The following is a 20,404-nucleotide window of genomic DNA, read 5'->3' as shown; positions in this document are numbered from 1 at the left end:
CCAGAAAAGCCATCCCAGCCCTCCACCAGCATGTTAAAGAGCGCATCGTCCATGCACTCAGGCAATCTGTGAGCACAAAGGTGCACCTGACAACAGATGCATGGACCAGTAGGCATGGCCAGGGACGTTACGTGTCCATCACGGCACACTGGGTAAATGTGGTGGATTCAGGGTCCACAGGGGACAGCAAGTTTGGGACAGTTCTGCCTAGCCCACGGTCTAGTAAACAGTTGTCTGTAGCCGTTCGCACCCCCTCCTCCTCCTCCTCCTCCTCGTCCTCCTGCAGAAGCAAGAGCTCGTCCACAGACCGCAGTCGCACAAACACTCCATCCGCACCTGCCACTGTTGCACACCAGGTCTCCCATTATGGGGCAGCTACTGGCATACGTCAGCAGGCTGTATTGGCTATGAAGTGTTTGGGCGACAATAGACACACCGCGGAAGTTCTGTCCGAGTTCTTGCAGCAAGAAACGCAGTCGTGGCTGGGCACTGTAGATCTTGAGGCAGGCAAGGTAGTGAGTGATAACGGAAGGAATTTCATGGCTGCCATCTCCCTTTCCCAACTGAAACACATTCCTTGCCTGGCTCACACCTTAAACCTGGTGGTGCAGTGCTTCCTGAAAAGTTATCCGGGGTTATCCGACCTGCTCCTCAAAGTGCGTGGACTTTGCGCACATATCCGCCGTTCGCCTGTACACTCCAGCCGTATGCAGACCTATCAGCGTTCTTTGAACCTTCCCCAGCATCGCCTAATCATAGACGTTGCAACAAGGTGGAACTCAACACTGCACATGCTTCAGAGACTGTGCGAACAGAGGCGGGCTGTTATGTTTTTGTGGGAGGATACACATACACGGGCAGGCAGTAGGATGGCAGACATGGAGTTGTCAGGTGTGCAGTGGTCGAAGATTCAAGACATGTGTCAAGTCCTTCAGTGTTTTGAGGAATGCACACGGCTGGTTAGTGCAGACAACGCCATAATAAGCATGAGCATCCCCCTAATGCGTCTGCTGATGCAAAGTTTGACGCACATAAAGGATCAGGCGTCTGCACCAGAGGAAGAGGAAAGCCTTGATGACAGTCAGCGATTGTCTGGTCAGGGCAGTGTACATGACGAGGTACCGGGCGAAGAGGAGGTGGAGGATGAGGAGGATGATGGGGATGAGTATATTTTTAATGAGGAAGCTTTCCCGGGGGCACGGGAAATTGGTGGCGTGGCAAGGCCGGGTTCTGGTTTTTTGAGGGACACAAGTGACGTAGATTTGCCTGCAACTGCCCCTCAACCAAGCACAACCGCAGATTTGACAACGGGAACTTTGGCCCACATGGCGGATTATGCCTTGCGTATCCTCAAAAGGGACACACGCATTACAAAAATGATGAACGATGACGATTACTGGTTGGCCTGCCTCCTTGATCCTCGCTATAAAGGCAAATTGCAAAATATTATGCCACATGAGAACTTGGAACTAATATTAGCAACAAAACAATCAACTCTTGTTGACCGTTTGCTTCTGGCATTCCCTGCACACAGCGCCCGTGATCGTTCTCACACGAGCTCCAGGGGCCAGCAGACCAGAGGTGTTAGAGGGGCAGAAATCAGAAGTGGCGTTGGCCAGAGGGGTTTTCTGACCAGGTTGTGGAGTGATTTTTCTATGACCGCAGACAGGACAGGTACTGCAGCATCAATTCAAAGTGACAGGAGACAACATTTGTCCAGTATGGTTACAAACTATTTTTCATCCCTTATCGACGTTCTCCCTCAACCGTCATTCCCATTTGATTACTGGGCATCCAAATTAGACACCTGGCCAGAATTGGCAGAATATGCATTGCAGGAGCTTGCTTGCCCGGCAGCTAGTGTCCTATCAGAAAGAGTATTCAGTGCTGCAGGTTCAATACTAACAGAAAAAAGGACTCGTCTGGCTACCCAAAATGTAGATGATCTAACCTTCATTAAAATGAACCACAACTGGATTTCAAAATCTTTTGCCCCACCCTGCCCGGCTGACACCTAGCTTTCCTATGAAAAGGTCTTGCCTGTGGACTATTCTGAATGACTTTTCCAATCTCGTAATTTTCTTCACCTGATTGTCCAGCATACGACATGTTTCCACCTCACGAAATGGCCAAACTCCCCACACGGGGCCGTGCTATCGCCACTTTGCGCTTGGACCCTTGAGAGTGCTGTTTGTCTGAAGAGGTGGGTGTGGCCGCTTTTGGTCGACGGCACTGCCACTGGGTCCCTCATAGTACAATAAAGTGTCTCTGGCGGTGGTGGTGCGCACCCAACGTCAGACACACCGTTGTAATATGAGGGGCCCTGTGCCTGTACCGCCGGCCACAAGACAGTTCCCCCCCCCAGCTCAAACAGTGCTCTACCACTAGCAAAATTATCTCTCACAGCTTCACCAATGTGTAGTCTAGGCGCTGACATCCTTCAATGCCTGGCACTGACAATACCATTGTTTTGACATTTTTGTTATGTTAGGCCTTCGAAGCCTGTCTGCGGTCCCTTCTTTCTACAACTACTACACTGACCAGGCCACTGCTGGCCGTGTTACCCTGGAACCAATTTAAAAGTGCCTACAGTCAGCCCAATTTTGTTATGTTAGGCCTTCGAAGACTGTCTGCCGTCACTCCTTCCACTAGACTTCCACTGACCATACACTGCTGCCCATGTACCCCTGGAACCAATTTAAAGTGCCTACAGCCAGCCCAATTTTGTTATGTTAGGCCTTCGAAGCCTGTCTGCGGTCACTCCTTCCACTAGACTTCCACTGACCAGACCACTGCTGCCCGTGTACCCCTGCAACCAATTTAAAAGTGCCTACAGCCAGCCCAAGTTTGTTATGTTAGGCCTTGGAAGCCTGTCTGCGGTCACTCCTTCCACTAGACTTCCACTGACCAGACCACTGCTGCCCGTGTACCCCTGGAACCAATTTAAAAGTGCCTACAGCCAGCCCAAGTTTGTTATGTTAGGCCTTCGAAGCCTGTCTGCGGTCACTCCTTCCACTAGACTTCCACTGACCAGACCACTGCTGCCCGTGTACCCCTGGAACCAATTTAAAAGTGCCTACAGCCAGCCCAAGTTTGTTATGTTAGGCCTTCGAAGCCTGTCTGCGGTCACTCCTTCCACTAGACTTCCACAGACCAGACCACTGCTGCCCGTGTACCCCTGGAACCAATTTAAAAGTGCCTACAGCCAGCCCAAGTTTGTTATGTTAGGCCTTGGAAGCCTGTCTGCGGTCACTCCTTCCACTAGACTTCCACTGACCAGACCACTGCTGCCCGTGTACCCCTGGAACCAATTTAAAAGTGCCTACAGCCAGCCCAAGTTTGTTATGTTAGGCCTTCGAAGCCTGTCTGCGGTCACTCCTTCCACTAGACTTCCACTGACCAGACCACTGCTGCCCGTGTACCCCTGGAACCAATTTAAAAGTGCCTACAGCCAGCCCAAGTTTGTTATGTTAGGCCTTGGAAGCCTGTCTGCGGTCACTCCTTCCACTAGACTTCCACTGACCAGACCACTGCTGCCCGTGTACCCCTGGAACCAATTTAAAAGTGCCTACAGCCAGCCCAAGTTTGTTATGTTAGGCCTTCGAAGCCTGTCTGCGGTCACTCCTTCCACTAGACTTCCACTGACCAGACCACTGCTGCCCGTGTACCCCTGGAACCAATTTAAAAGTGCCTACAGCCAGCCCAAGTTTGTTATGTTAGGCTTTCAAAGCCTGTCTGCGGTCACTCCTTCCACTAGACTTCCACAGACCAGACCACTGCTGCCCGTGTACCCCTGGAACCAATTTAAAAGTGCCTACAGCCAGCCCAAGTTTGTTATGTTAGGCCTTGGAAGCCTGTCTGCGGTCACTCCTTCCACTAGACTTCCACTGACCAGACCACTGCTGCCCGTGTACCCCTGGAACCAATTTAAAAGTGCCTACAGCCAGCCCAAGTTTGTTATGTTAGGCCTTGGAAGCCTGTCTGCGGTCACTCCTTCCACTAGACTTCCACTGACCATACACTGCTGCCCATGTACCCCTGGAACAAATTTAAAAGTGCCTACAGCCAGCCCAAGTTTGTTATGTTAGGCCTTCGAAGCCTGTCTGCGTCCCGTTCTTTCAACTACAACTACACTGACCAGGCCACTGATGGCCGTGTTCCCCTGGAACCAATTTTAACTTGCCTACAGCCAGCCCAATGTTAGGCCTTTGATGCCTGTCTGCCGTCACTCCTTCCACTAGGCCTCCACTGACCTGTCTATTGCTGCCCGTGTACCCCTTGAACCAACATCATTAAATATAAAAAAAATTAATTTGATTATAAAAAATAAGATCGTGTTGAGATCTCAAATGCAGACATTTTAACAATCAAAACAAACACACAACAAATATCTGGAACTGTACTACAAAGGTCCAACAGCTACAATTTCTTTCTCCTGCAAGAAGTTAACTGAAAGTTTTTTGGAGTTGTTAACACAGATATGGCATCCACCGAGTGTTGTCCTGTCGCGTCTCCTTTAAATTATTTCCAATAAGATGTTAAACTATTAATTTAATAAAATCAATAATTAAAAAAATAATTGAGTAAGTCAAAAGCACATTGCAAATAAACATTAATTACAAATCAAGAAGCATGGCGCGTCCGAGGGTGAGTAGATACCGAATAAGAATATAATCACCCTCGGACGCGCAATGCTTATTTACAACAGCCTTCCTTCCTAAGAATCAGCCCTTCCGTGGTGTAGAGAGAGGTTGTGTTACACTCCAAGGTGTTCCCCAGGTTGCCTTTCCTGAGCTTCGATCTTCCGGCTCTCGTTTAGTAGCTGTTGGAAACTACGCTGCATTAGGCCTACTAATTGTGTATGGGTGAAACAGTGGCGCATCTGCGGTCCCTCCTTCCACTAGGCCTCCACTGACCTGTCTACTGCGGCCCGTGTACCCCTTGAACCAACCTAATAAAATATTTAAAAAATTAATTTGATTATAAAAAATAAGATCGTGTTGAGATCTCAAATGCAGACATTTTAACAATCAAAACAAACACACAACAAATATCTGGAACTGTACTACAAAGGTCCAACAGCTACAATTTCTTTCTCCTGCAAGAAGTTAACTGAAAGTTTTTTGGAGTTGTTAACACAGATATGGCATCCACCGAGTGTTGTCCTGTCGCGTCTCCTTTAAATTATTTCCAATAAGATGTTAAACTATTAATTTAATAAAATCAATAATTAAAAAAATAATTGAGTAAGTCAAAAGCACATTGCAAATAAACATTAATTACAAATCAAGAAGCATGGCGCGTCCGAGGGTGAGTAGATACCGAATAAGAATATAATCACCCTCGGACGCGCAATGCTTATTTACAACAGCCTTCCTTCCTAAGAATCAGCCCTTTCGTGGTGTAGAGAGAGGTTGTGTTACACTCCAAGGTGTTCCCCGGGTTGCCTTTCATGAGCTTCGATCTTCCGGCTCTCGTTTAGTAGTTGGTGGAAAAGTACACAGCATTAGGCCTACAAAATGGGTATGGGGTGGAGAGAGATGGTGTGTTACACTCCAAGGTGTTCCCCAGGTTGCCTTTCCTGAGCTTCGATCTTCATGCTCTCGTTTAGTAGGTGTCGGAAAGTAGGCTGCATTAGGCCTACAAATTGGGTATGGGGTGGAGAGAGATAGTGTGTTACACTCCAAGGTGTTCCCCAGGTTTCCTTGCCATTGCTTCGGTCTTCCGACTCTCGTTTAGTAGTTGTAGAAAAGTACACAGCATTAGGCCTACAAAATGGGTATGGGGTGGAGAGAGATGGTGTGTTACACTCCAAGGTGTTCCCCAGGTTGCCTTTCCTGAGCTTCGATCTTCATGCTCTCGTTTAGTAGGTGTCGGAAAGTAGGCTGCATTAGGCCTAAAAAATGGGGAATGGGGTGGAGAGAGATGGTGTGTTACACTCCAAGGTGTTCCCCAGGTTTCCTTGCCATTGCTTCGGTCTTCCGACTCTCGTTTAGTAGTTGTAGAAAAGTACACTGCATTAGGCCTAAAAAATGGGTATGGGGTGGAGAGAGATGGTGTGTTACACTCCAAGGTGTTCCCCAGGTTGCCTTTCCTGAGCTTCGATCTTCATGCTCTCGTTTAGTAGGTGTCGGAAAGTAGGCTGCATTAGGCCTACAAATTGGGTATGGGGTGGAGAGAGATGGTGTGTTACACTCCAAGGTGTTCCCCAGGTTTCCTTGCCATTGCTTCGGTCTTCCGACTCTCGTTTAGTAGTTGTAGAAAAGTACACAGCATTAGGCCTACAAAATGGGTATGGGGTGGAGAGAGATGGTGTGTTACACTCCAAGGTGTTCCCCAGGTTGCCTTTCCTGAGCTTCTATCTTCAGGCTCTCATTAAATTGTGGTTAAATGGAACAACTGCATTTGGCGTACTAGTTGGTTTGGGGCCTACTATCGGTGTCTGCCACTCCTTGCTGTTCTCCTCCACTGAACAAAGCTGTGCCGCCTGTTTACTACGGTTGCCAATTTTGAACTGCATTTCGACTACTTACTGATTTGGCCCTACTCTCTGTGTCAGCCTCTCATTCCAGTTGTCCTCCACTGCAATGCCCCCTGGTTATTCCTGTGTTACCAATTTTGAACTGCATTTAGCCCACTTTCTTCTTTGGGCCTATATCTGTGTTTCCACTTCATCGTGCCCATTGCCCAGCCAGTGATAGATGAGTCTGCTGGTACATTGACCCATAACGCAACATTCCCCGTGCACGCTACACAACAACATTGTGACCCTGCTGAAAGTCAGGTTGCTCTTCCCGCATACCATACCACCTTACACGGGGACAAAGAGGAAGGTGCAGATGAAAGTGCAGGTTCCTTCATCAGGTGGGGGGAGGAATACTAGTTGGCGACGTCACTGGCACAGGGCCTCTCATAGTACGCAAAAGTGTTGCTGCCGGTGGGAGGCGCCCCCGCCGTGCAAACACACCGCTGTACTTTGAGGGGCCCTGTGCCAGTGCCAATGCCAACGAGTGGGCCCCCCCTGCTTGCTCAGGTTCACAGCACTTGCAAAGTTGAAATACTTACCTCTCCCTGCTCCACTGCCGTGACGTGGTCCAGATTTCCTGGGCCCACTAATTACTTGAACCAGCCCTACCCCCCACAACTTTAGCCAAATGACCCCCAATTTCAAATGCCTTCCAATTATTATAAGGTAAATTACGCTTGACAAGCTTCATTAAGAAGAATGGATGGTTTTGACATTAAAATGGGCACTCTAGGTGTTTTCCTGGCCCCCACTCACTGCCGACTATGCTGCCCCATTGACTTGCATTGGGTTTCGTGTTTCGGTCGATCCCGACTTTACGTCATAATCGGCCGATTTCACTCGACCCGACTTTGGACATAGTCGGGTTTCGCAAAACCCGGCTCGACTCTAAAAAGGTCAAGGTCGCTCAACTCTAGTGATGGTGTCTCCGCGGCTTTTCTACAAGCACTTGTAACAGTATGACCTGACCTGGCCTCCCATCACATAGACACTCTGCCTATCACCCGAATACCTGCAGTGTCTTCTCCAGCTCCTTCAAGAACCTCAGCACATTTCAGGAGGTCCTCTGGATTCACTTTAGAATAAACAGAGTCACAGTCCATTCCAACTTTAACAAGAACTTCTTTACTTGGGCTTGTGTACAGCAAGCGATTCTTCACAGTATTGTCATCATCATACAGCAGTAAACCTCTCTCCGGTCCCTTTCCTTCTCTTTCTACCGCTAAGCTTGCTTCCGGGATGGACCGTACCTTTCAATCCCTCAGCCTCTTCTCTGTCCAGCATGCTTGCCTTATGTGGGGGTTCCCTCAATAGCTGCTTTGCCTCAGCTCCGAGGGCATCAGCCCGCACAATCATCTACCACATGATGAGCGACCTGCCCATACTGCTTAGCCTTCCTCTACCAGCAACTGCAGACCCATTTAACTGCACTGCCAGCGCTGCTGATATATCTCCCTCCTGAGACAATCCTCGTCTCGAATATATGCTGGGTTTCGTGCCTTATCAACGTTGCGTGGCACGGTGTTGCTCAGGGCTAGCCAGCCCTGCTTAGCTTATGGGCGCCCTCGCCCCAACTGCCCACAATCAGGAAGTATCCTACAACTTAACCCACCGTGCCCCTCCTATGTTAACCATTTCTGAACTATGTACCACAGTTCCCCCATCTAGTGGCCCATCTAAGACAAGGCGCCCCTTTTACATTTTGCCCCATCTAGTGACCGACCGGGAGTAATGCACTTTCCCTAACATGCATATTTCAATACGAGGGTAACCCAGCAGCCGCAGGGGTCACAAGCTACCATGATGAAGCAGCCGCGGTGGAGTTTTGGGAGGAAGAAGTTGCATTGGGGACCAACCGGGGTGGGCTCGGGCCCATGTACAGCTCCATCTCCTCCAGGGTGCACAAGGTGACAGCCACCGCAAAATAGCCCCGAGGGCAATTTTCTTTGTAAAGGGAGACCCAAACCCCTTGTTTCAGGAGTCTCCCAAATTGAACTGATGTTGCATTAACGTAGACCTTCTCATTAGTCCCGACTCCATGTATGAACCCGAAGCCACGACCCACCTCGGTATAGACTGCTGGCCATAGGAGCGGCAACCAGCCATAGCGCCACCCCCTGGTCATCGTAACTCGGCCCATACCTCCTTTTTTATCTGCTTCTTCTTCTCAACCACGTCGGCTATCCAAGCCAACTGGTCCAGAGACGGGAACAGGCCTTCAGTGGTGTGAGCAAGGTGGGAAACCTCTAGGGGCGTTCTGGTGTTCACAGTGGGTCTCCCCTCCAACACCCGGTGAGCAGATGTAAGTTCCAGGGCCTCTGACTCCTCATATAAGGGCCGATTACTCAAGGTGGGAGGTAAGGGTAGAAATGAGAAATCCAGCTCAACGAGGTAGTGAAGAAAACTTCTTTCTTTATTCACTTGGAAATATATTCAGTGGAGGATAAAAACATCAGCAATACAAAGAATAAAAAGCGATATCAACGCGTTTCTGGTGACAAAGCACCCTTAATCATGATGTCGATCATGGTGAGCTGGACTTTGTTCGGGGAGGTAAGGGTGCAGACCGGACTTCAGGGATGAGGGGTGGAGGTGTACTCACCACCTCTGGCCATTGCTTCCTGATCGCGCCCGCCTCATGGTTGCTATATCTCTCCATGGAGGTTGCACGGACAGGGTTCATAAGAAGTACAGTAGGTCCGGTCGCAGCCTAGCTTCCAGTACAAGCTCCTCCCGGGCGGCCGTTGCTTCTGTTCCCCTGGGCCTTGGTTCCCGCCGCCAAGGTTTCGGTTCCCGGGAACATGAAGACTCCGGTTTCACAGGGGAAGATGACAGTCCCAGCGAAGGCTTTTGGAGCACCTGCTAGGACCGTGGGGTACTCGGTACTGGGCTGGTTCTGTTCTTATAGGGGTGGTCACAGTGGCAGTGACCCGGTTCGTGGCCATGGGCATCCAGTAAAGACAGATTAATGGAAATGAGAATAAAGTCTAATGTAGTAATGTTCGTGATGCCACCTGTGGTACTCGGCCAGGGATGGCTGACACTGCTTAAACTGCTTAAAGGGGTCCTCGGGGGATGATGGTATTGCAGCAGAAGTGGTATAGCTCCCCACAGGTAGGCTCTGCACACAAGGTCTTCTCTCACTCTGTCACTTTAGGTGGACGCTACCTGCATCGCTGGCACCTTGAACCTTGTTATAGGTGTCCCTTCTCGTGGTGACTCCGGGCTCTATCTGCTGCTGTGCCTTCAGGTGTAATAGTAATCTCCTGCCCGCTGATTTATGCTGTGGGGCATACAGTTACCCCCACAACCTTGGAATTCCGGCCTCCAGTTTCTGCGCTTGATCCTGGAGTGAGTCCAATCGCAGCTCCACTCCAGTTTCTCTCTCTCCTCCTTTGCTCCTTCTCCCTTCACTGTCTCTTACAGACTGTCTGACTCTCCTGTCAGGAGCTGCAAAGCCGCATGTCTGCTCAGCTCCAGCTCTCCTCACAGACTCCTCTCTAACTCCTCCTCCAGCTAGTATAGGGGAGTTACCCTGAAACCGGGTTCAGAGCTCCCCCTTCTGGCCTGGAGCCAGAAAAGTGTTGTGTGTACATGTTACATATTAAAGGGATCCTCCTCGCTTCCAGGCATGGCATTACCCTTCCTGTGAGGAAGACAGTACCACTGTGACAACCGGCTTCCTGGGGTGTTAATTCCCCCCCTCCCCCCTTCCCCGTTAAATCCAGTACTCCCTGACTGGGAAAACAAAAACAATAAATGGGTTTAAGACATGAATACTTTTTTTAAAATGCATTACAACAGGTAAAATAACTTTGTTTCCCTTTATGGCAGGTTACGTTCTTGAACGTTGCATATAACTATATATAAGGTGAAAAATAGCTTTACCAAAATAGAACTTTCTGTGACACAAAATATTACTTGTTCATATATTAAAACTGTCTGACATAAAATACCATTCCCTTTCGGGTAAACTTTTTCTAGCAACATGAAATATTAACACTTTTAATAAATCAACATTTTCTGGAAATGAGGTATTGCAAACATTTAAAGTGCAAACAGCATTCAAGTGACTCAACAAGTTGTAAGTTCCTGCATCGGGATGTACTTCTAACCAACAACAGTAGTATGTGGGACCCGTTCCAAACCCCCAATGTAGGGCTTGGGCATGCTGCAAGGCATAACTGGTCTCCTCTCTGGACCACTTCTTCGGCTACACTACATGGGTTTTTGTTCTTGGTCATACTAAAACAATAACTTTTATTGCAAACAATAACGGTTGTTATGATACGGTGGTCTAGGAGCAACATGGAACGAGCTCTAAAGGAAGTGGTATCTGTACTGACCGCAGTCCCTAAGCTCAACACAACACTAGAAGTAGCCGTGGAATGCTCCTAACTCTCCCTAGGCATCTCGTCACAGCCAAAGAGCTAACTACCCCTAAAGATAGAAGCAGGAAAGCTATCTTGCCTCAGAGAAAATCCCCAAAGGATAGATAGCCCCCCACAAATAAAGACTGTGAGTGGAGAGGGAAAAGACATACACAGAATGAAACGAGGATGAGCACAGGAGGCCAGTCTAACTAAATAGATAGGACAGGATGGAATACCGTGCGGTCAGTATAAAACACTACAAAAATCCACGCAGAGTTTACAAAAAATCTCCACACCTGACTAAAGGTGTGGAGGGCAAATCTGCCTCCCAGAGCTTCCAGCAAGACAGAATTACACTGATAAGCTGGACAAACATAGAAAGCACTGAACGGATAAGTCCACAATCTATGGACAGAAAAGGGCAAGCAAAAACTTAGCTTAGCTGATCTGGTCAGGATAACAGGGAACTCCAAAGAGATGTGAATCCAACCAGGAACCATTTACAAGTGGCACTGGCTGAAGAAAGAGCCAGGCATAAATAGCCGAGCAGAAGAGACAATAAGTGGATGCAGCTGATGACAGCTAACTCCAAGGAGCAGCCATACCACTAGAAACCACAAGAGGGAGCCCAAGAGCAGAACTCACAAAAGTGCCACTTACAACCACCGGAGGGAGCCCAAGAGCGGAATTCACAACAAACGGTATCTTCATTGGTTACTTGTAAAACCAGTAGGAAGCATCTTAAGAAGTGCTTACTATGTACACTAACAGTTTTGATCATGCATTGTTCATGATTCTGCAGTTCTGTCAACTTTCAAACTTTTAAACTTTAGCAGCCATTTTAACTCTCAGCAACAATTAGCTTACTCTCTACTTCCTTTTCCAGGGCATCTCCTGGTGGCTGCTGCTCCCCGGTTGGGAAAATTCAGGATCGTACCTTTCGATGGGTGTGTTATACCAAGTCAGATTGGTTGGTTCCACCACTGGGGTCTGGGTGGACATGTGACACTTTGTAACTGGCCTGGCCGGGCCCGCTGCTGCACCTGCAGGAACTATTGATGCAGCCTGGTCTGTATACTTTGGCCACTTTTGCACTGGAACACACTTTTTGCAATCAAGAGCGTACCAGCCTTTGTTGCCAACGTGGCGGGTGTAAGTTACCTTATCACCGGGGTAAAGGTCGCGATCAGGTTGACCTTCCATTAGGTGGGACTCTAGGTCTCTCCGGTTGACAAAGATCTCATTTATCATTATCATTTCTTTAATAAAGCCCAAGCCTCTCTTTTTGATTGAAGACAACCACTTCTCCTTGCCATTGGAGTCCCCTGTCTGCCCGAGGGATTTTATGGGTTTGGGCCTTTGCTTCTAGGTTCCTCTCCTTATATGCTGCCTGCCGGGCCAGGGATTGCTGCCTCTCCTGCTCTTCCTGCCATCTGCAGTGCTCCCGCCAGGTCATGATTGGGATTTCTCCCTGGAGCTCTATCATGTCTGCCCCTGTGGGTCCCTCTGCCAACACCACGGGTTCAGTATATTCAACCCGGGGCCCACTGGTCGGGGTTTCAGCGGGACTTGACGCTGGCATGCTCTCGGTGTACGGTGATAATTCACCGAGCGGCCCAAAACCCTGATCGGGGATGTATAGGGGTGGTGGTGATATGGGCTTAGCCGATGGGTCTTCCGCCGACGCACCCCTTACCTTCTCTTTCAGGGTGCCGAACCTTCTTCCCTGCTTCAGGCCAGACGGGGTTGCTGGCATTCGTGTGGTAAGAGTCCCCAGAAAGGCCTCTTTCCATACAGTCACTGCCTCCAGCTGCATCCTCATGATCTGCCGAGTAAGTGCCTCCACTTCCACATTAAGGAGGTCCGGATCCAATGTGAGAGACTGGGGAGGATCACCTGAGGGTCGGCTGAGGGAGTCCTCCTGCTCTACCCCATACATCTGTACCTGTCCTCACTACCTCTTTCTGTACGGTGACTGATAACACCTCTATATACAGCAGATAATACAGGATCGACCTTGGGCTGTGCATTATGCTACAAGGATGACTATGAGCTGTGCATTATACTCTACGTAAGACTATGGATTGGTCATTATACTCTATAGAAAACTGTAGGGTGCATTATACTACATGGATGACTATAGTTTGTGCATTATGCTACATGGATGACTATAGTTTGTGCATTATGCTACATGGATGACTATAGTTTGTGCATTATGCTACATGGATGACTATGGGGAATACATTATACTCTATGGAAAACTATGGGACGTGCATTATATTCTATGCAGGGCTAAGGAGTCCATTATACCTCTGCTTTGGGGCCCCATAACTTCTATGTACGCCCCACGTGAGTATAATGGTTTATTTTTTTCTATACGTTAAAGAATAGCATCTGAAAGGGGACATATACAAAGAAGGGGGCCAGGATAAAAGACATATGCCAGGATGGGGGATATATATACTGTATCAGGATGAGGGACATATATACCAGGATGGAGGACATATACAGTGGGGCAAAAAAGTATTTAGTCAGTCAGCAATAGTGCAAGTTCCACCACTTAAAAAGATGAGAGGCGTCTGTAGTTTACATCATAGGTAGACCTCAACTATGGGAGACAAACTGAGAAAAAAAATCCAGAAAATCACATTGTCTGTTTTTTTATCATTTTTTTTGCATATTATGGTGGAAAATAAGTATTTGGTCAGAAACAAACAATCAAGATTTCTGGCTCTCACAGACCTGTAACTTCTTCTTTAAGAGTCTCCTCTTTCCTCCACTCATTACCTGTAGTAATGGCACCTGTTTAAACTTATCAGTATAAAAAGACACCTGTGCACACCCTCAAACAGTCTGACTCCAAACTCCACTATGGTGAAGACCAAAGAGCTGTCAAAGGACACCAGAAACAAAATTGTAGCCCTGCACCAGGCTGGGAAGACTGAATCTGCAATAGCCAACCAGATTGGAGTGAAGAAATCAACAGTGGGAGCAATAATTAGAAAATGGAAGACATACAAGACCACTGATAATCTCCCTCGATCTGGGGCTCCACGCAAAATCCCACCCCGTGGGGTCAGAATGATCACAAGAACGGTGAGCAAAAATCCCAGAACCACGCGGGGGACCTAGTGAATGAACTGCAGAGAGCTGGGACCAATGTAACAAGGCCTACCATAAGTAACACACTACGCCACCATGGACTCAGATCCTGCAGTGCCAGACGTGTCCCACTGCTTAAGCCAGTACATGTCCGGGCCCGTCTGAAGTTTGCTAGAGAGCATTTGGATGATCCAGAGGAGTTTTGGGAGAATGTCCTATGGTCTGATGAAACCAAACTGGAACTGTTTGGTAGAAACACAACTTGTCGTGTTTGGAGGAAAAAGAATACTGAGTTGCATCCATCAAACACCATACCTACTGTAAAGCATGGTGGTGGAAACATCATGCTTTGGGGCTGTTTCTCTGCAAAGGGGCCAGGACGACTGATCCGGGTACATGAAAGAATGAATGGGGCCATGTATCGTGAGATTTTGAGTGCAAACCTCCTTCCATCAGCAAGGGCATTGAAGATGAAACGTGGCTGGGTCTTTCAACATGACAATGATCCAAAGCACACCGCCAGGGCAACGAAGGAGTGGCTTCGTAAGAAGCATTTCAAGGTCCTGGAGTGGCCTAGCCAGTCTCCAGATCTCAACCCTATAGAAAACCTTTGGAGGGAGTTGAAAGTCCGTGTTGCCAAGTGAAAAGCCAAAAACATCACAGCTCTAGAGGAGATCTGCATGGAGGAATGGGCCAACATACCAACAACAGTGTGTGGCAACCTTGTGAAGACTTACAGAAAACGTTTGACCTCTGTCATTGCCAACAAAGGATATATTACAAAGTATTGAGATGAAATTTTGTTTCTGACCAAATACTTATTTTCCACCATAATATGCAAATAAAATGTTAAAAAAACAGACAATGTGATTTTCTGGATTTTTTTTCTCAGTTTGTCTCCCATAGTTGAGGTTTACCTATGATGTAAATTACAGACGCCTCTCATCTTTTTAAGTGGTGGAACTTGCACTATTGCTGACTGACTAAATACTTTTTTGCCCCACTGTATACCAGGATGGGGAACATATATACCAGGATGGGGGATATATATATAAATATATAATCAGGCTGGGGGCCTCCTCTTCAATGACTGGTTACTATTCTATGTACAGGAGATAACACAACATCAATAACAATTAACAATAAGAATTCTGCACACGCTCATTAGATGCTTCAAGACAAGAGATAGGGCAGAGTCAGTCTGCTGTTGCTAATATATGTGTGAATTTCGTGGAAAAAAAGCCTCAATGACTGGCGTGAAACATAAACATTTTGCTTTTTTAACACAGTTTGAAATATTGAAAAAAAATTGCCAAAATCTTAATAAAAAGTACATTTAACACAAAAACCTGATTTAAACAAAAGTTCATTTTTTGATGACAGATTCCTTGTTCTTCTGGTTTCCATTTATGTCACTCAGTGGAGCAGACGGAGCTGTAATAACCGGGAAATCATTGTCACCGCAGCACGCCGTCACCGCAGCACGTCGTCACTGCAGCACGTCGTCACCGCAGCACGCCGTCACCGCAGCACGCCGTCACCGCAGCACGCCGTCACCGCAGCACACCGTCACCGCAGCACGTCGTCACCGCAGCACGACGTCACAGCAGCACGCCGTCACCGCAGCACGTCGTCACCGCAGCACGCCGTCACCGCAGCACGCCGTCACCGCAGCACGACGTCACAGCAGCACGCCGTCACCGCAGCACGCCATCACCACAGCATGCCGTCACCGCACCACGCCGTCACCGCAGCACGCCGTCACCGCAGCACTTCGTCACCGCAGCATACCGTCACCGCAGCACGCTGTCACTGCAGCACGCCGTCACCGCAGCACGCCGTCACCGCAGTGGACGTATTGTGACATAATATATTTCTTCTATCCTTTTATATATAATACTATAATGGTCTTATAAAATATCCACGATTGCAGCATTGCGTCGTCTCTATTGTTTCATCGTTTATGGCTTGTGCTATAGATTCTGGTGAACTCAGCGATGGACGTTCGCTCCTCCAGGAAATCGTCCCCTGAGTCTCTTGTAGAAGTTAATGAGTCATTAATCTGCTCGTTATCAGCTTCATCCGATCCCAGTGAGATGCAGGAATCCTCGGGGGCCGCGTCCTCCCCGTATATATGTAGCGAGGGGACGGTCCAGGATGCTGAGAAGGCGACATGGACGCTGCACCTCAGTCTATGGGATTACTAGATTGTTCTCTATGGAATTCGCATTAAAGAGACCTGATACAAAGTAGCGAATCATCAGATCCCAAAATCCCAGACTCCGAGATTTCATTATATCCCCATCCATTGTGTGCGGGCTGCACCCATCTACCCCAGGAGCGGCATTTACAGCTATTATACAGAACGGGGTGAGACTCCGATTACTCCAGGAATAAAATGTATTATATGTATTCTATGTATCCTAAATCTATAGCATATATCAAAAATAACGGGGCGACACTCAGGAGCCCAAGAGATCTGGGGGTCATAAAGGTCTGCATTATGATGAGCCTTACACTGATAGAACAGGATAATATATATTCATCTATTTATTTATTGTCCTCTCTTACGTATCTATAAATTCACTATCGGTCTTTGGAGTGTGAGCGGAAATCGGAAAACCCGAAGGAAAACATGGGGAGAACATACAAACTGCTGAGCTAAATAGGAAGATAAAGATACACAGATATTGTAGAGTATGTGATGGTAGACATACACATAAATAGATGATAGACAGAGAGATAGATAGATGATAGATAATAGATAGATGATAGATGGATAGATAATAGATAGATAATAGATAGATAGATAATAGATAGATAGATTGATAGATAATATATATATATAATAGATAGATAGATAGATAATAGATAGATAGATTGATAGATAATATACATATAATAGATAGATAATAGATAGATAGATAGATAATAGATAGATAATGGATAGTAGATAATAGATAGATAATAGATAGATAATAGATAGACAGATAATAGATAGATAGATAATAGATAGATAGATAATAGATAGATAATAGATAGATAATAGATAGATAATAGATAGATAGATAATAGATAGATAATAGATAGATAGATAATAGATAGATAATAGATAAATAGATAATAGATAGACAGATAATAGACAGATAATAGATAGATAATAGATAGATAATAGATAGATAATAGATAGATAATAGATAGATAGATAGATAATAGATATATAGATAATAGATAGATAATAGATAGATACTATATAGATAGATAATAGATTGATAGATAATATATAATAGATAGATAAGTAATAGATGATAGATAATAGATAGATAATAGATAGATAATAGATAGATAATAAATAGATAGATAATAGATAGATAGATAGATAATAGATAGATAGATAGATAGATAGATAGATAATAGATAGATGATAGATATTAGATAGATAGATAGATAGATAATAGATAGATAGATAATAGATAGATAATAGATAGATAGATAATAGATAGATAATAGATTGACAGATAATAGATAGATAATAGATAGATAGATAGATATATAGATAATAGATAATATATAGATAATATATAGATAATATATAGATAGATAGATAATAGATAGATAATAGATAGATAGATAATAGATAGATAATAGATTGATAGATAATAGATAGATAATAGATTGATAGATAGATAGATGATAATATATAGATAACATATAATAGATAGATAAGTAATAGATAGACATTAGATACTTGACAATCTTTCTTATTTCCTGGTTAGACTGTACGCTGCCCCTCACTGTACACATAGGGGGCCGGTGTGGATACTTTGTATCTACAGTATCTTCTGGTTCTCCCCCTGAGTTTCCCCAGGATGATTCCAGGGTAAATTTCTGCTACAGAAGCAAAGACCCCAGTGATGAGATCCAGAATATAACACAAAAGATGAAACAAGTCTTACATTTGCGACTTTAATCTCCCAAAAATGTAATTTCTGCACAATGAAAAGTTCTACAATTGAACAGATTTTTGCCAACTTTTGATGAGACAATTTCTTGTCCCGAACCGATCCTGTTCCCATCACTTTCTCTTTTCTTCGCCATCTTGAGCCTGTTTTAGCACTTACCAGTCACCGGCCCTTCGTGTCATTGTGGATGTGATGTGACAGATTAATTATTTCAATTTTTTTTTCTAAAGTCTCAAATGTTGGCTCCGTTTCACATTAGGGAGGAGAGGGCCTAACATGATGATCCTGGAGCTCCCAGTTACAATAAGAAATCCTAGGTCTGATGACAGTTTACCGTTATTGTGCCGTGTGTTACATTTCCTGCAGTCTGCTCTGGGATTGAGGATCAGCCTTTATAAATGGATTTACTGATCTCCAATGGCCTTTTCTCTAGCAATGAAGTATATGGTCCATTGTGAGTCTCCTCTCACAATATTCAGTATTGATCAGTTCTATTTCTATGCTGGGGGTTAATGAAGATGTTTATCTGTGAGTGACTTGTAGCCGCCCTGTAACCACACTGCGTGTCCCTCCATGGCCCTGACTCTCCAATACAGTGACTCTCCTACCTCTCATGGCCTATCAATTAAATCTGCATTTTTCTCATTTTCATCACACAATAACTTTCTTCCCTGCTGTGCTATCACATACTATCTGTACAGTTATGGTTTTATTTCCATATCTCTATGGCTTAGGTTTGACGTTCTCTTACTTTCCAGATTCGCCACAAAAGATTCTTATACCGGCTTTGATAGTCCTTCTTGACTGGCTGTTCTATTCTATGTGATGATATTATGGGACATTATGAAGAAGCCCGGTTGGGTACCTCCAAGTTCAAGTGATTCTTCTCTTATCGATACAGAAGTGAGTCGCAAGTTGTTCTGATTCGCCTACCTCAGTGGATTCCTAAAAAATGTGGCCTAAATTCGATTTACATCAAATCAATTCACTCATCTATTTGCAGAGTGGGAGGATTTTGTTGAATATAGAATGATCTAAGACTTGGTGATCATTGTAAAGGGTAAGAACATGGATAGAATCTATTACTGACCATCTTTTGCTTCCAGATACAATACTTCACCTACATCTTCACTGGAGCCAATGGCCAACCAGAGTCAATCGAATGTCCGTGAGTTTGTCCTGCTTGGATTTCCAGGTCTTCCTGAACAGTTTTCTTCTGTGGTCTCGATAACCATCTTTCTTCTTTACAATGTATCTCTCTATGCCAATGGGATTGTCATAGTTTTGATTATTGTAAGAAAACACCTCCACCAGCCAATGTACATTATCATTGGAAACTTGGCTTTCTCTGATTTACTCTTCGACACGTTAACTTTGCCCAAAATCATAGCCAAGTATTGGTTTGGGAGTGGATCCTTGTCCTTCTCTGTGTGCTTTATCCAAATGTTCTTTGCACATTTTCTGTCCACACTTGATTCTCTCACTGTGGTCCTAACAGAATTAAGAGCTGTTTCTGCTCGCTCACCCCTGTCGCCATCTTATCTTGTGCCGATTCATCTTCTGCCAGAAGAACTGGCTTCATAATTGCCTTGTTTGCCCATCTTTGCCCATTGTCCTTTATAATCTTCTCTTATATCGTCATCCTCTCGAGAATGTGTTCATTAGGGCGTTCTGAAAACTGGCAGAAGGCTTTCTACACCTGTACCACTCACTGGTTCGTCATTGGCTTGTACTTCATCCCCCGACTCACAGTATACACCTACAATCAGGTCCAGCTCTTTCCCAACGCCGATGTCAATGTTCTCCTCATTTGTCTCTACACTTTTGCTCCGCATTTTGCTAGCCCTATAATATTTTGTCTTCGGACTGAGGAAATCAAAAGGACTATGAAAAATGTACTGAAAAAAATGATAACCAAGAAATATTAAGGTTGTCGTAATTTTTAGAATACGTTTAGCATTGAGGAGGCCAACTACTGACATATGAAGATGAATATTACGTTCCATCTCCTTGATGAGGCCACCTACGCTCTACCATTACAAGGTGATGCCACTTCTTTCACCCAATAACCTCTTGTCGGTGGTTTACATTGGGAGTATTTCTTGACTGACCCATGGTGTATTGGGGCATACTTTTTATACAGGATGACCAAACATAGGCTGAAAACTCATTGAAGACACGTATTACATGGACTGTAGGGTGAGGAGTGGTTTAGGTGTGAACTAGATTGGTAGAGTAATGGAGGTTTTATAATCTTCCCAAGTATTCCGGGGTTCAGTTTTGTCATCAAAGAAAAAAGAAAGTGTCCACCTCCCATCCTCCTTAATAAACTTCTTTATTTTTGGCATTGATTCTTTTTTATTTGATTAGTGTCGGGGTTTTTTTCCCAAGCATGTTCTCTATTGTTAAAGGTAAGTGTCATCGCAGCTCGTTAGCAGGTT

At 45.6% G+C, this 20,404-nt stretch overlaps 1 pseudogene; it reads left to right on the top strand.

Moving 5' to 3' along the window:
* Window positions 1-19,103: 19,103 nt before the first annotated feature.
* Window positions 19,104-19,891, top strand: LOC138671832 (olfactory receptor 6P1-like; annotated as a pseudogene).
* Window positions 19,892-20,404: the final 513 nt, after the last annotated feature.

Source organism: Ranitomeya imitator, chromosome 3 (genome assembly GCF_032444005.1).
Source record: "Ranitomeya imitator isolate aRanImi1 chromosome 3, aRanImi1.pri, whole genome shotgun sequence".
Lineage (NCBI taxonomy): Eukaryota > Metazoa > Chordata > Amphibia > Anura > Dendrobatidae > Ranitomeya > Ranitomeya imitator.
Note: the sequence above shows the minus strand (reverse complement) of the source record. Positions and strands in the feature narration are given on the sequence as shown.